General features: G+C 37.6%; 1 long non-coding RNA gene across 5 annotated transcripts in view; it reads left to right on the plus strand.

Moving 5' to 3' along the window:
* Positions 1 to 44: 44 nt before the first annotated feature.
* The window catches only part of LOC112442299 (uncharacterized), a 210183-nt gene continuing 194062 nt past the window's right edge, over positions 45 to 16165 (plus strand). For 3 of the 5 annotated variants that reach the window (XR_009491354.1, XR_009491350.1, XR_009491352.1), the window contains exons 1-2: positions 45 to 141; positions 1388 to 1479. This is a non-coding gene — a long non-coding RNA (uncharacterized lncRNA). Of the gene's footprint in view, positions 258 to 1387; positions 1480 to 16165 lie in introns of all 5 variants that reach the window. The other 2 variants (XR_009491353.1, XR_009491351.1) reach the window with 2 other exon arrangements.

A 16165-nucleotide genomic window follows, 5' to 3' on the forward strand; every position in this document is an offset into this window, starting at 1 on the left:
CCGCGCGGGTCCAACTGGCAGGGTCTCTCCTGCTCCAGCCTTGAGGCGGGGAAGTGCAGGGGAAGGCGGGACCTGGCTCGGGTGACAGGCTAAGAATTTGCCAGGTCATGAAAGCTAACAGCTCACTAGAGACCGATAAAGGTTGGCCTCCTGGTGTTTGCCCTGTACTGTCACTGCTGTGACATTTCACCTCAGAATCTTCTTAGCTCCCCTCCCCTCCCCCACCCGAAGACTGGAGAAAATGCTGAGAAAAAAATGTAAATAGTAGTGTTTCCGTCATTCAGAAAATGTTCACTTTCAATTCTAGTTAAAATCCTCCAGAATTTCTTAGAGGTTGTTATTTAGTCGCTGTGTCGTGTGCGACTCGGCGACTCCATGGACCGCAGCACACCCGCCTTCCTTGTCCTTAAAAGGCGCTTCTTAGAGGAACTAGCTTTAAATCTCTAGCATTAGGGCATTTCTTTAAAATAGGTTTGGTAATTTGTCTCATTATTATTTTATTGTCGGAGAATTTCCTCTTAATCTTTTATGTGGACTCTTAGCAAATAGTCAACCTGGCTATATTTTCCCATCTGTCTTTATATTAACTTACCATTTAACAAGAGCTATAAGAATGAAAACTTATAAAAAGATTGACGAAAAAGCTGGAAAGCAGTAAGGGAATACATTTTCATATTTAGCTGGAAAAGAAAAAGACTAAAAGAGGAAATGTAGGAGAAGGGAACGGCTACCCACTCCAGTATTCTGGCCTGGAGAATTCCATGGACTGTGTAGTTCATGGGGTCTCAAAGAATCGGACACGACATAGCGACCGAATAGTAACAACAACCTGTTTTTAAGCACCTTCCACCTTCCCTGTAACACCAGAGAATCTGACCTCTCTGAAGAATGACCAGAAGACTTTTGTTCTGAGCCTTAGCCTTCTTCCAGTAAAATCAGGAAGCTTTTGATAGTCTTTTTTTTTTTTTAATTTTTAAAATTTTTTAAATTGGAGGATAATTGATTGCAAACTTTTGATATTCTTTCTGGGCCCTGCCTCTCGTTTTCATTTCATGTACTGTTCCAACTTTTGGGAACACTTTTGGATTTTCCTCATTTCTTTTAATAGTTTTGATTTGGCTGTCAGATAATTGCTGCTACTTCTTAAAATATTAAATAATAGAAATTTTAAATTAACAAAATTTAAGTCAGGCCCATTGTGTGATGTGTTAAAGCTTGTTTGCTGGTTTTTAGTGCCTTGTTCAAAGTAGATATTCTTGTTTCATCTTTTATATGATGCTGTTCAACACGGGGTAGACATGTAACTATTACAAAAAGATTTTGGAAGTGTTTTTTCCCCCTAATTTTTTAGGATCAGAGGTTGATTTTAATTTTTCTTATGTGTTAGGTAAGGCATAAGAATTGAAGTCTAAAAGAAGCATATTTTTGGACTAAATTATTTAAAGGATATAAAGAAGACAGCTTGAAACCATAAGTAAGGTATTTTTCATGTCCTATTTTTTTCTTTTTCTTTTTAAATGAAACTGACCTGAAATAATAACTGATTTTGTAGCCACTAAGGGCTAAATTCATTCAGAGGAATGTAGAAGACATAAGAAATCTACTTTCTTTTGTTCATTTAATTCTAGACTTCACTTTAAGAGGTTCTGATGAGAGCATAAGTGTAATACATTTTATTTTCCTTTAACTGCTTTTAAAAAATTTTTTTTTAAAGAAATGTAATTTTAAAATTTTTATTTATTTTTTATTGACGTATAATTGACATATAAGTTATAGGTGTATGATATAGTGATTCACAGTTTATAAAGGTTATACTCCATTTATAGTTAATATAAAATATTGGCTATATTCCCTGTGTTGTATAGTATAGTATTGTAGCCTATTTTATAATAATAGTTTGTGCCTTTTAATCCCTTACCCCTATGTCTTTCTTTTTTAGTATTAAGTTCATTTCCCAGATTTATTGAGATGTAATTGATATGTAACATGTAAGTATAAGGTGTCCAATATGATGACTTGATATGTTTGTATTGCAAAATGATTACCACAATAAGTTCAGTTAACACTTGCATCATTTCACATAATTACCATTTTCTTTTTGTGATAAGAACATTTAAGAGCAACCTCAAATATATAATAATATAGTATTATTAACTGTAGTCACCACACTGTACCTTAGGTCTCCATTTTATAATTGGAAGTTTGTGCCCTTTGACCAACAACTCACATTTCCCCCACTGCCAGCCTCTGGCAACAACTAACTATTCTACTCTATTTCTGTGGATTCCAGTTTTTTCAGTTCTGCATATAAGAGAGATCATATAGTATTTGTCTTTCTATGTGACATTTCACTTAGTATCCATAGATCCACAAGATCCATCCATTTTGTCACAAATGGCAGGATTTCCTTCTTTTCTATGGTTGAGTATATATACACCACATTTTCTTTATTGACACTTAGGTTGTATCCATGTCTTGACCATTGTGAATAATGCTACAATGAACATGGGGGTTCAGACATCTCTTTGAGATAGTAATTTCATTTCCTTTGAAAGTGGGGTTGCTGGATCATATGGTGGTTCTACTTGTAGTTTTTTTTTTTTTAGGAACTTTCATATTCTTTTCCATAGTGGATATATCAATTTACATTCCCACCAAGAGTACACGAGGGTTCCCCTTTCTCCATATCCTCACTAATGCTTCTTATCTCCTGTCTTTTTGATAATAGCCATTCTAACAGGCATAAGGTGATATCTCATTATGGTTTTGATTTGCATTTCCCTGATGATTAGTGGTGTTGAGCATCTTTTCATGTACCTGTTGGTCATTTGTATGTCTTTAAAAAAAATCTCTGTTCAGGTCCTCTGCCCATTTTAAATTGGATTACCTTACCTGACGTTCTTAGTGCTTGTGAAGTTATTTTTGCATGTGGATGGTTGTTCCAGTCGATGTTTCCGGGAGAGGCTGAGTGCTAGAAATTCCTATGCCACTATCTTGTTCAATCTGTCACTCAGAATTCACCTTTGTCTTTCAATTTAGGGAGATAGCTCCCAGAGACCTTAGTATCTTGAAAGAGTTCTTATTTTTTTTATGTCCAGAACATGGAATAACAGTCCTGCGAGCATGGCAGCAATACTTTGAACTCTGCAACCTCTGTTTATCATCTTATTAGATTTGGAAGAAAAAGATAGAAGATATGCCACCTTTAGACTAAGCTGTATTCATTGCTAGAGTTCACACATCCTGCAGGGGTGCTGAAAGTTTACCATTTTCTTTGGTGGTGTCCTGTTTCCCCGATTCTTGTGTTCCCTATAGCCATGCACAGATACCTCTGCATTTGAAGAAGCAGTCACCTCTTCCAGACTTTCTGGACTGACCTCAGGAAAAAATAAACACCTTCACTTGTGAGTGAACGCAGTCTGGAGCTGTGGCTTTAGTGATGTGGGGTGTTAAGTATGGGTGTGAGTAGAACCTCTGGGTTCAAGGGTGTGTGACTTGTTTGGCTCAGGGATGGGTTCACCACATCGATGATGCATGATTCTTGGGGAGAGCTGTGGGTCTGCAGTAGCTGCGACAGCTGTTAAGGTACTCAGTGGTGCCTTTAGGTCTGGTGCCTAGGTTCCAGTTCAGGTAGCAGTGGTGGTCAGAATCTGGTGGTATGCACATGCTTGGCAGTAGGGGCCAGCTGCAGGTGCCTGTGTGGGGGCAGGGGCCTGCTGTAGACACACACACAGTGATGAGAGACAGGGCCAGCAGCAGAGGTTGGAGCCAGCTGCGCGTTCGTGAGTAGCTGAGGGGACCCTGGCTATTGGTGTAGACCCGTGTGATTGCATGAGTTAGTTGTAGGTATGTGTTCTAGTTAGACCATTCTTAATTGCTAGTAATGGTACCCTACTCTAATCAGCTGAAGCAAAGGGAAATTCATTATCTCATGTAACAAGCACATTCAAGGGCCCTGCTTGTTCCAGGGGCTCAGTTTCTCTCTCCACCTTTTAGCATCTTTCAGTGTTTTGATTGCATTAAGACAGATTTCCTCCTAGTGATGGGGAAACATGTTGATGGCTACAGATAGTCACAGGTTTAAATCTTTAAAGGAAGGAGGACTTTGGACTCCAAATCTTTATGAAATTTGATTGGCCTTGCTGGCACTGGGGGCCTTTCTGAACTGACTGCTGTGCCCAAGGGAATGTAGTTCTCTAAATGTCCAGTTGAGAATCAGTTTGGAGTTGGTACAACTATGATGGACCGATCAGCTCACCATGACCACTTTGAGTGGGGAAGGAAAAAGGGGATGCTGTAATTGGAAGCGGGGAATGAATGCTTAGCTGGCAAAAACAAGTCTGTGATATAAAGAGCTTAGCATGGTTCTTGGAACATAGTAAGAATTCAGCAGATGTTAGACATGGTTATCGTTAGATTGTAGGATCATTGTTATATATTATAGCAGACTATAAGAATATTTTCTTGGGAATTCCTTGGTGGTCCAGTGGCTAAGATTCCTGCTTTCACTGTCAAGGACCTGGGTTCAACCCCTGGTTGGGGAACTAAGATCCTGTAAGCTGCATGGCACAGCTTAAAAAAAAAAAGAGTTTTTATTTTTTATTAACTGGTGTTTATATTTTAAGTAATCCAGCAGTAAAAGAGTTGAAATTTATCTTTTGCATATGCTGAGTGTTTTTTTTTTTTTTTTTTTACAGCTGTGACTCATGTGGGATCTTAGTTCTCTGGCCAGGGATCGAACCCATGCCCCCTGTATTGGGAGCATAGTCTTAACACTTGACTGTGAGGAAAGTCCTTGTTGAGTGTTTCTTTATCTTTCTTTAACCTCAGGTATATTTAGTTTATGGAAGAGTGTTTAAAAAATTCCTTTTTCTAAATGTATTGGTTATCATTTTGGTTTTTCAAAAGGCTAATTGTTGCAGAAAGATTGGATTCATTTAAAGAGGCTTTCCTTGTTTTATGCTTTACACAAGTGGTGGCCTTGTGTGTTAGCCATGGACACCGCATGATTGTTATTTCTCTTGTTGTTGTCATATTTCACGTAACTGCAAATTAAAAAGGACCAAAAAAATTACAGCAATTTCTAGTTTATATCCAGAAATGGAACTCTCCACAGGAACCCTTGCATGGTACAAATATGTTAGAAAATCATTTTCCATTGTGCTTTGAAAGCCTGTAAGGAGGCCACAGTGGAGCATAGTTCATCTGTCTTGGATGAAGCCCAGAGAGACTGTGCAGACTGTAGGAAATCTCCCATCTGAAGAGTTAATTTTCTTTCAGGATCAGTGTTAGCGGCTGCTGTGATTAAAACAGGACACTTTAAGATTGGTATAGGAACACTTATAACAGTTGACTATAAAAGAAAACCCAGGAGGCCAGATTCAGCCTTGGGAGCTACTTTGGTTTGAGCCTCAAAGACCTTTATTTTGAGTTTACCTCTTCTTTGATTACACATGTATTCAGCTTTTTTTTTTTTTTTTTTAGTATTCATTAATAAAGCAAGCAATTAGTTTCATCTATGTAATATTTTAAAATATCTGAATGCCATTTTTGTCTTTTGTTCCTATTCTTTTCAGAGCTACTCTTTTTTTTTTGGTTATTATATATTGGAGCATAGTTGATTAGCAATGTTGTATTAGTTTCAGGTATACAGCAACGTCATTCAGTTATATATATATATGTGTGCGTGTATATGTGTGTGTGTGTATATATATATATACACACACACACTTGTATCTATCTTTTTCAAATTCTTTCCCTATTTAGGTTAATACAGAATATTGAGCAGGTTTCCTTGTGCTATACAGAGGAACTCTAGATAACCAAGTAAAATTAAACTTCTTTTTAAAACTGGATTTTAAATTTTTATTTATTTAAAAATTTTATTTATTTGGCTGTGTCAGGTCTCAGTTGCAACACATGGGATCTTTGTTGTGGCACATGGACTCTCTAGTTGTGGCATGTGGGCTCAGTAATTGCAGGACACGGGCTTAGTTGCTCTGCAGCATGTGGGATCTTAGTTCCAGGGACTGAACCCACGTTCCCTGTGTTTCCAGGCAGATTCTTAAGCACTGGACCACCAGGGAAGTCCCTTTACCAAATTTTTAGATGCAGATTTATGAATGTAGTGTGGAAACAAGTATAAGGTTTGAGGACAGATCCTTTTAAAGTGAAAGTCGATCAGTCGTGTCTGACTCTTTGCAACCCCATGGACTATACAGTCCATGGAATTATCCAGGCCAGAATACTAGAGTGGGTAGCCTTTCCCTTCCCCAGGGTATCTTCCCAGCCCAGGGATTGAACCCAGGTCTCCCACATTGCAGGTGGATTCTTTACCAGCTAAGCCACAAGGGAAGCCCTTCATCATTTTAAGGACAGATATATTTTCCTTTATTTTCTTCAAGATAGTAAATCAAAGTAGCATTTCTTAAAATTAGAAAAACTGGGGCAAAAAATATTAAATAACAGCTGTTGGAAGGAAAAAAATCAACCATAATCCTAATCTCAAATGGAGCAACTAATTTTAGATTTTTGTATTTACCTTTCAGTTTGGGGCATGTGCACACATACTTCAGTTGAAATTGAAGTTTTAATGCAAGTAGAAAAACTATTGAGAAATTTATGGTGAATTGAATCAATTTGAAGTTGCTATACTTTGTGTTTTAAGAGTAGAGTAGTGTTTATCTTTTTTTTTTTTTTTTGCTTTCAGCAAGAACAAGAAAGGTGAAAAGTCAGTCCATAACATGAAAGATTCTTCTTTTAGACCTGAAAGTCAGAAGTAGGCATTAACCTGGGTTTGTGGTAGTGCTTCATTATTATTGACATTCTCTCAAGTTTTCCAAATTTCTGCAGTTTGTTCCTACAGGTACCTCTTCCCTCCTCCAGCCAGGACCTTCAAGCCTTGTTTCAAATTGCTGACATTGTTTTTTTCTCCCAATGCAAAGTGCTGATATAACTTCCTTAAAATCCTTCAGAACCTTTCCAGTGCCTATGAGATAAAATCTGAACTTTAGGAAGGTGTCCAAGACTCTTCCTAACTTTGCCTCAACCATCCCCTCAGAGCCTTATCCCCTATGGCTCTCTCTTCTGTGAAACTAACATGAAGCTCCAACCATTTAATCTGTTTCCAAAGAAATGTGCTGTTCCCTGTGCTCATCATTCTGTTTCCATTTTCTGAATTGCCCTTGACCTCTTAAACACCAGAATTTCTAGATCTCTCTCAAGGACCACACTCAGTAGGTCATCTCTTCTGGTTAGTTTTCTTGACCTTCCCCAGCAGTGTTGGTTCCTTTCCTTGAAGTCCGCACAGCACTTGGTACATATTTCTGTTGTATTGCTCATCGTGCTCAATAGTAATGATTCATTTGACATGCATCTCTTTAGTCTTAGTGTGTATGTGGAGGCCAGGACCATAGCTTAGTCATCTTATTAATGTCTGCACCAGAGTCATACACTTGCTAACTGTATTGTGTAACTTGGGTAGTGTGTTACACAGTACATCCATAATGTTGGTCAGTGATCTTTCAGCATGCAAAAAAGTAACAGTATTCTCTGTAGTTCCCTGTTTGGTCAGTGATCTTTCAGCATGCAAAAAAAATAACAGTATTCTCTGTAATTTTCTATTTTAGTCTCCCTGTATGCAAAACCAAAACAAAACCAAAGTTATATGGAATGAGCAAAGCTCTTTGATTAAAAATTTCTCATCATTGCATGTCATTTTAAATATACCCGTTATTTTGAATATAAATGAAGTGTGTTGAAATCTGAGTGAAAAAAAATGCATGGACTATTATTGATGAAACCATTCAAAACCAAATGGTATATTCTGGGTAGCTGTAATTTTTCAAAAGGTACTATGTACAATTTTAGGTTAGTGTCAGATAACCTCTTCACTTTCATTTCTCTCTTAACACCTTTTATCATAATTTCTGAAGCTCCCCTTTGTAGTTCCAGTTGAAAGTCCTGAGGCAAGCTCTTTAGAAGTCTAACACCTGCTTAGGGCTGAACTGGCAGGGGGAAAAATTGAAAAGCAGTGAAGAGTCTTTTCAATAAAGTACTTAGCATTTTAAATAGTAGATGTTTGAAAAAAAATAATGGTAATAATAGTATTGGAAACTCTCATACCACCCCACACAGAGAGAGGAATGTGAAGCTGTTTAGTGGGTTCTTACTTTGAGTTCTCAAAATCCTTCATTTGCAAAGATAGTTAAAACTTGATTTTGATCAAATTAAACTACTCAGAATGTGGACTTTTCCTTGAGCACAGATTTATACTTTCTCTTTTAAAATTCAAACCCTTTTCCTTCCAACATCAAAGAGAAATGATTCAAGGCTTTTAGAATATTATTCTTAAATACCAAAAACCCTGGGATAATAGTTAGAAAATTAAGAAGTGGGTTTTGAAATAATTAAATTTTGATTCTCATCTGCTGTTTCATCTTGACTCTGTAAAGTACCATATTCCAGGTTAATGGCAAAGTTTTAAAAATGTACATGTGTTTTTTTAACCCTTAATGATTTTGTATTCTCATGAATTCCTGGAGCCTTTTAAGATTCAGAGTCCCGTGGTGGACTTTTTGAGGTTACAAATTTTAATATTTTATCTTTTTGTTCTGTAACTGGAGGAAATTTAATTTGTTTTTCCAGCAGAGGGAGACATCTGACCATGAACGTGCTGCTGCTACTTGCCAGGAGTATTCTGTAGCCCGTTTTATCAATATACATAAAAAACTCAATGTTCAAATTAACTAGTTCAATAAGTAATTTAGCTCATTGATTTTTGGGCATATCCTAAGTGCCATTACAAGCTACGGATATTTTAAATGCCATTACCTAATAGAAGGAATGTTTTAAGCACCTTTTATTGATTTTATTACTGCTTTATTTTGCTGTCTTGGTTTAAAATCATTTTAACCACTCTGTAATCAAGAAGAAATATATCGTTGGTGAAATACAGTCAATTTCCTAAAAACCTTTGACATCGTTAAATAAGGAATTACAGTTGTTAAATCATGTCAGGCAATAACTGAGGGACAGAAGAGATATAAAATTTGGAGCAGTGGGCCAGCATACCAGTAAGCTGCGTTGACCTCTAACATTCAGCTTCTGCATGTGACAGTCACACTTCAGGTTTGCTTATGGTTTTTATATCAGCAAGACAGATTTAAAATCTCAGGTAGCAGGAAAGATGGAAGAACGATAGCAAAGTATAATACAGGGGCAGTTACAGTGCTTTCTAATGACCTTTTGTAGCTTTAGGTAAAAAATGATTCTCTAAGCAATTTTTAAGTTTCATTTGCTTTACTTGCTAGATTATAGTATATTGATATTCTGCATAAAAAGGAGTCAGAGTGCTCATAGAGCTTTTTTTTTTTTGACACTTTCTTTTTCTGCTCATTTGATTTTCTGTTAGCAATATTACTGAGCTGATCAGCTGGTAGATAGGCAGGGACACCAGTCCATACACTGCTTAATCAGAGAGGTGCAGAAGTGGGTAGTGACCACTGAAGCTTGATAGAAGCCTGCTAATGAGTTGATTGCATTGACATTTTATGTAATTTAGCTGTAGAGTGGCAAATATCAATACCTGTATATGATTTGGCAGATGGTTGTTGAACTGTGATTAGAAGTTTAGAATGATTCCCGGTAAAAGACCACCTGGCAGTAACCCAGGAACAGAGAACTGAGTTTTCACCATTAAATGGAATAGGTCCATAAAGTCAAGTGTTTTGATCATTAATGGAATCGTCCCTTTTCTTTTAGCAAATGTTAGCTTCAAGAGGAAATTGATAATTATGCATAGGTCTATTAAATGATCTTAGGGAGAGCTCTTTGCATTCCTTCAGATGAGCTCATGTCTATAGTTGTGGGGATTATTCACCAGCAAGGAAAGAAAACTAGTTAAAATGCTGATAGGTGTCGTTTCAAATATAGCAAGCATGTTGGAAGCATCTTTGTAGAATTAATTTCTTTGAGGCTAAAAATCAGATTTGGTTGTAACTATTGATTATTCTATATTAATTTATATACTATATGACTATGTTATGAAATAATTTAAGGTATACTGAAGATTGTTATATGTAAGACACTCCTATAAGTGTTTGAAATATAAAGAACACCAAGATGATGCCCTCCTTTCACTCAGTGAAGGAAGGGTGGTAGATAAACTCATACTGTGCACGTCCTATGGAAAGAATGGAATAAAGGTTCAGGAGCTGTGGCAGCATAGAGAAAAGTAATAGGTTCCTCTGTGGCAAGAGGAAATGTCAGGAAGGGCCTTATGAAGGTGTCACTTAAAATAGATTTTTAACAGAGATCAACATTCAGAGGTGGGGGGACTTAGCAATACAAAAGCTGTTTTTTAAAAAATAGGTTTCAGTTTTTAGATCAGTTTTAGTTTCACAGCAAAACTGAGCAGTGAGTATGGAGAGTTCCTATATGCCCCCTGACCCTACAGATACACAGTCTCCGCTACAACCAACATCCTGCATCAGAGTGCTACATTTGTTACAGTTGATGAACCTGTATTGACATGTAGCTATGACTCAAACTCCTTAGTTTACATTAGTCTTCACTCTTGGTGTTGTATATCTATGGGTTTTGACAAATGTATAATGCCATGTATCCACCATTGTAGTATCACGAAGAGTAGTTTCACTACCCTAAAAATCCTCTGTGCTCCACCTAATCATCCCTCTTTCCCTCTGATCTTTTCTCTGTCTCTGTAGTACAAAAGCTTTTGAAAAATTTGAACTGTTTCATACACCATTATATATATATATATATATATATATATGTGATGTATAAAGAAAAGTGAAATAAATGTATTCACTTTCCAGCTGAGGTGGTAGAATATTACCAATATTTCTGAAGCCCTAGTGTATTCCTTTCCAACTGCTTTCTTCTGCCCTACCAACACTTCAAATTATTTAATATTCAAAGTACATCTAGTTGCAAGGCACACAAAAACCTGAAGGCCCACATCCTTCTTATTCTTATCTTTGGTTAGGTCCATGCAAGATGAAGTGAAGAAATGGGTTGATATTTGCCTACTGAGTTCAAATTACATGGAAAGCTATTTTGTGTGTGTTGTATGTGGAAAGAAAAGGGGAGTCCTGGATAACCTAAATGACTATCAAATTTGAAATAGGGCATAGTCTGATTTATTCAAATTATAGTATCTGCTTCACTTCGAGCTTTACGGACCTTTCTTTTCTTGCTCAGTATGTCCAGATTGAACGACTAACCTCAGTGCCATATGGTAGAGTCACATACTTGGCTGTGGAGACTCATTCAGAATTTTCATGCATATAAACATCCGTGTCAGCATGGAATACTCATCTTTAAATTTAGCAGCAAGTATTTTCAGAATTACTGGGTATTTTTATAATTTGGCTGACGTCCATGCTCTTATTCCTTTGGTTTCATTTTCTAGTTTCATAGGACTTATAGGTGAATATGTTTTATATTAAAGTCAGTGGTATGTTGAAAAGTAGACCTCTGTAGGATTCTTTTCTTCCATCTCTGACCCACTCTGTGGGCCAGTTCTTCGCCTACACCTGGATTATATCTCAGACACACCCCTTAGGTTTTCCAGCTACTCTTAGATTTAAGAAGATACATTCTGATTACCTCTAGTCATTATAACAGTCTACATTTAGTAATATGACCAGTCCAGTGTAACATTCTGAACTTTATTACAGTCCAAACCACTCTTCTTGCCCAGCTCGGTGAAGGATTAGGTTGAGAATCCCTCAGTAGGAGATGGGGATGGGGTGACTTCTCCATTTTCCTTTTGGAGCTTCTCTTCCCTACTTATCCCAAACCCTGGGTAGGTCTGAGAGAAGTGAGGGAGTCTGGCAATCATAGGAACGACTCCCTTGGCAGTCCTGTTCTGATCTGCTGGTGGTGTTTTCTGGGCTTGGCAGAGGCTCTGACTCTGGAGGCACACTCCCCTAGATGTCCCCTCTGGGAATGTAGGAGAGCAGCTCACGTGCCCCTCCTCTGCATTCCAAGGTCCATCTCTAGCCTCTTTCTATTGGGGCTGACCCTCTTGAGTTGGGATCTCTTTTTAAATGACCCCCTGACTGCTTCTTTTACATAAGGGCCAGTCATGCAGTTGCTGTGGGGATTAAATGAAATAACATATGTAAAGAGCTCTTCCTGGCACTTATCTGTTGAATAAGTTGATTTGTCTTTTACTGGATACCTTCTCTCTGGGGTCACTCTGCAAGTGCTTTATAAACCTAATCATAAACCAGTCCTAGGAGTTAGATATCTAAGAAACTCCGACTCATTAGGTTATTTGCAAGGTCACGAAACTAGAAAGTGGCTAAGCTTAAATTTGAACCCAACTCTGGTGCAATACAGGAGTCTCTGGTCCTTTGGACTATGGTCTATTGCCTTCTGAAACAGCCTGGCATGGGCCATATAGTTCTAAACCCTGGGAACTCTGGTTAATTAAACTCTTGGATTCTAGTGCCCGTTCTACCTTATCAATTTCTTAAATGTCAGGTGTGCTATATAAATCTACAGGAATTTTGATTTACCTTGTACTTTATCTTGGATACTTTCACTTGACCATGTGATATTTGGACAACCTTAGTTCCTTGACATGATTCCTTTATCTCCAGAGATGTGGGCTACGTTTCTGATCAACTCAATCAGAGATTCAAAGAAATTTATCCTGATAATCCAGAAATGTTCCAGTGCTTCACTGGAGTTCATAGCACATATGGAATTTTGAGCCTCACAGGATAATCTCTGCAAGGTAACCACACATCTTTCTTTTGCCTCTGGTAGTCTGGGGACGACAGAGGATGAGATGGTTGGATGGCATCACTGACTCAGTGGACATGAGTTTGAGTAAGCTCCAGGAGTTGGTGATGGACAGGGAGGCCTGGCGTGCTGCAGTCCATGGGGTCGCAAAGAGTCAGACATGAGCGACTGAACTGAACTAAACTGAGTATGAGAACTGATAACCAAGACAGCTCTCCAAGCTGCTGTGCCAACTGCCGCAGATGACTCCAGGTTGATCTGTGCAGACTGGAAATCTCAACAGAGAGCCATAGAAGAGTTTGGAAGCTTGTTCATTCTTATTCACTTGGGACAGTCGGTTAAGAAAATTTACTTTGAAAAGAATTGCCCAGAGTTAGACTTGGATAAAGCAAACCATGGAAGAGAAACAAAATCCCTAGAACCTTAGTTCTGTTTTGTTTTAGTAAGGTGTCATTTACTGAAATCTTAATGGTAAATCCAGGTCCTGGATATACACTGTTGTGAAATGTGTACTTAATCTGTATGTTCTAGAAACCTGCATTGAAATTAACTATTGTTTAGCACCTTTAACTTTTGTAGCCCACCAAGCTGCAAACTGCCACAAATAGATAATTCAAAGTTCTGCTTTTCATTTGCCCTGTTGCTTACAGCAAAGAGAAGTTGAACCCCACATTGTAAACTGGCCAGTTTCTGTATTCAGTCAATTTAAATGGATAGCTGTACCTTTACTCTGCTGTGGAGATATTGTCAGAGGGAAATGCATTAAAAAGTCTTATTTTGTGTGCTGTAAAATAAATGAGGTCTTATGATAAGAATACCAACTCTAGTTAGTCCTTTTTTTGGCTCTATGGAGAACTTAGTGATAATCAGGAAAAGACATTTCTCGTTTTTTGTGCCTCAGCTTCCTCTGCAAGAAAGTATAAGTAATAAAGCCTGCCCTTTAGGACTTTGTAAGGCTGTGTGGCAAAGTATTTTAAGCTCCTTGGAGAAAAACCTACTCAGTGAAGTTGCTATTCCTTTTAACGTCAATTATGTTCTGAAACACGATTTCAGAATTTCAGGATCCCAGGACCTATGATTGAACTGGCAGCTGATTGATTCAGTGGAATTCAGTATTCTCTTTCTCGACACCACACCAAAATTTGCCTTGGCTAAAAGAGGTAAAACATACAATTATGGTCAGAAATGTAATAATAAATCTACTGTAACAACCTTCTTTCCACCACATATGTTTTCTGGTATTTATCTGAATATCCATGCTTATGAAAACTAGAAGAGGTTGTAATTTCAATAGTACCAGCAACTCTGTGAGTATCCAAAGCCATTTAAATTATTATCTGCTTTTATTTTTCCAAGGTGCATTTCTGAAAGATTTTCTTTTTTTTTTTTTTTTTTTGGTTTGGAAATTTTAGAAAAGGAGACAAACAGTTAAAAGTATGGAAGTTCCATGCATGCTGCTTTTTCTGCACCTTGAGGACTAGCAAAATCTTTAATATGAGACTTTATTTGTACAAAGCAAAACTTCAAAACCACTCAAAAGCTTTTCTTATTAACTGCTGTCAGTCCTGTGATTTACAGAGGCAATAAAGAACTAGAGGGGGCACATTTATCATGGAGTTCAGCACACCAGGAGCCATTTTCTCCAGCGGTAAAGGCTAGTGATAAAACAAATTCTTTTGTTCTGTAACCAAGACACATTCTCTGTTCCCTGCTCTCTAAAGTTGGGCACGCCAGGCTTCTCTAGTGGCAACTTGGCACCACTTCCTCCACGCCTAGTGAAAAATCGTTCACGTGAAGACCCTGATGACACACCTGGAACACCTGGCTGTGAAAGGCGCTGTGTGCTCACCTTCAGCACACAGTGGTTAGCTCTCAACACGTTTGTAGCATTGATTCCTAGTTTACCTTGAACCGTGCTCCGTGTGTGTGTGTGTGTGTGCACGCTTTCTTTGGTTTCAGAAGGGAGTAGACGGAAACATTAAATAATTTGGGTTTTATTTATTTGGTAAAGAGCATATAAAATTTGAATTTTGGGAACTGTACATTTCTTGTTGGATTAAAGAATGCCTCATCTGAATGTTGATGCTGAAAAGCAAAATCGGTTCCAGTACACATTTTTTTTTCAATTTTCTTTGATTTTGATTTTGTATTTTGGGTTCTAGGCAGGTAGGTGTGATACACTTTAAAAAAGTTATTTTTTAATTGAAGGATAACTGCTTACAGAATTGTGTCGGTTTCTGCCAAACATCAACATGAATCAGCCATAGGTTAAGTTGTCTCTGAGCATTGATTGTAACATTTGGGGGTTTTTGAAATGAATATGTCAGACTTTGAGCTAAGGTGGGTGTAAAGGCTTCAACAGTTTTGCTCTTTGGGAGACTTACAAAATGGAACAAAATGGAGCATTTTGGAATATTCTATAATTGAGTACATCCATCATCCAATAGTATTTATTAAGCGCTCACCTGTGCATGACAATGTTCTGGGCACAAAGATTATTGGGAAAAAGGTCAATGACTTGGAACCAGAGACAGTGGTAGTGTTTATACCTTTGGGAAAATGAACACAAATATTAAATTGTGAATGCTATTCCTAATGGAGCAAGTTATGTAGTTTAATTTAGTCTCAGAAAAAGACAAGAACACTCAAAATCTCCTGGCCTTTCCCAATTATATAATCATTAACTATGCTCTTATTGGTGTATTAATGAAAAATAGTGTGTTTGAAAGACAGTAGCAAAGCAGAAGATGTGAAAAATTCAGGAAAAAAAAATCGGGCCAGGTGCTTTTGTGACTCATTGGCCACTCTTAAAAACTTTTAGCTGGGAAGGAATTTGGAATAGAATTATGTGGGAGTTTCGTTTATCCATCTGTTCTTTGCAATGTATAATTTAGTGGTTAAAGTTGTTCTCTTGCTTCTGTCACTATCAGTTTCTTTTCAGAGGAAGGGGAAATAGGTCCTTTTGTCAGTAATTTGGCAGAAGTGCTGAAAAGCCCATTATCCCTGTTGGAGAGAAAGCAAACCACCCCTGATATGTGAGGGCCTGGCAGGCTTCATAGAGAGAGATGAGCCTAGTGAGAAGGTTCTAGTGAGAGGGTTGTTTTTTTTTTTTTTTTTTTTAATTTTCTGGGAGATACTGATTGTTAGACTTTTTTTTTGAAACTGTCTAACATTTTCTCAAAGCAAAGTTATCTGCCTCTTACTCTCCAACCCCAAAACAAATTCATTGGTATTAGAAGATATGGGAGAGAGAGGGAAAAAACACAGTCATTTGAATAAAAAAGTCATATCTTTTATGTACTTTATGCTATATTCTGTGTACTTGGGAAATGGCTGCATCTGTCCAGAGAATGGTGGAAAATTGAATACTATGCTTCATAGTGTGCTT

Source organism: Bos taurus, chromosome 18 (genome assembly GCF_002263795.3).
Source record: "Bos taurus isolate L1 Dominette 01449 registration number 42190680 breed Hereford chromosome 18, ARS-UCD2.0, whole genome shotgun sequence".
In the NCBI taxonomy this organism is placed as follows: Eukaryota; Metazoa; Chordata; class Mammalia; order Artiodactyla; family Bovidae; genus Bos; species Bos taurus.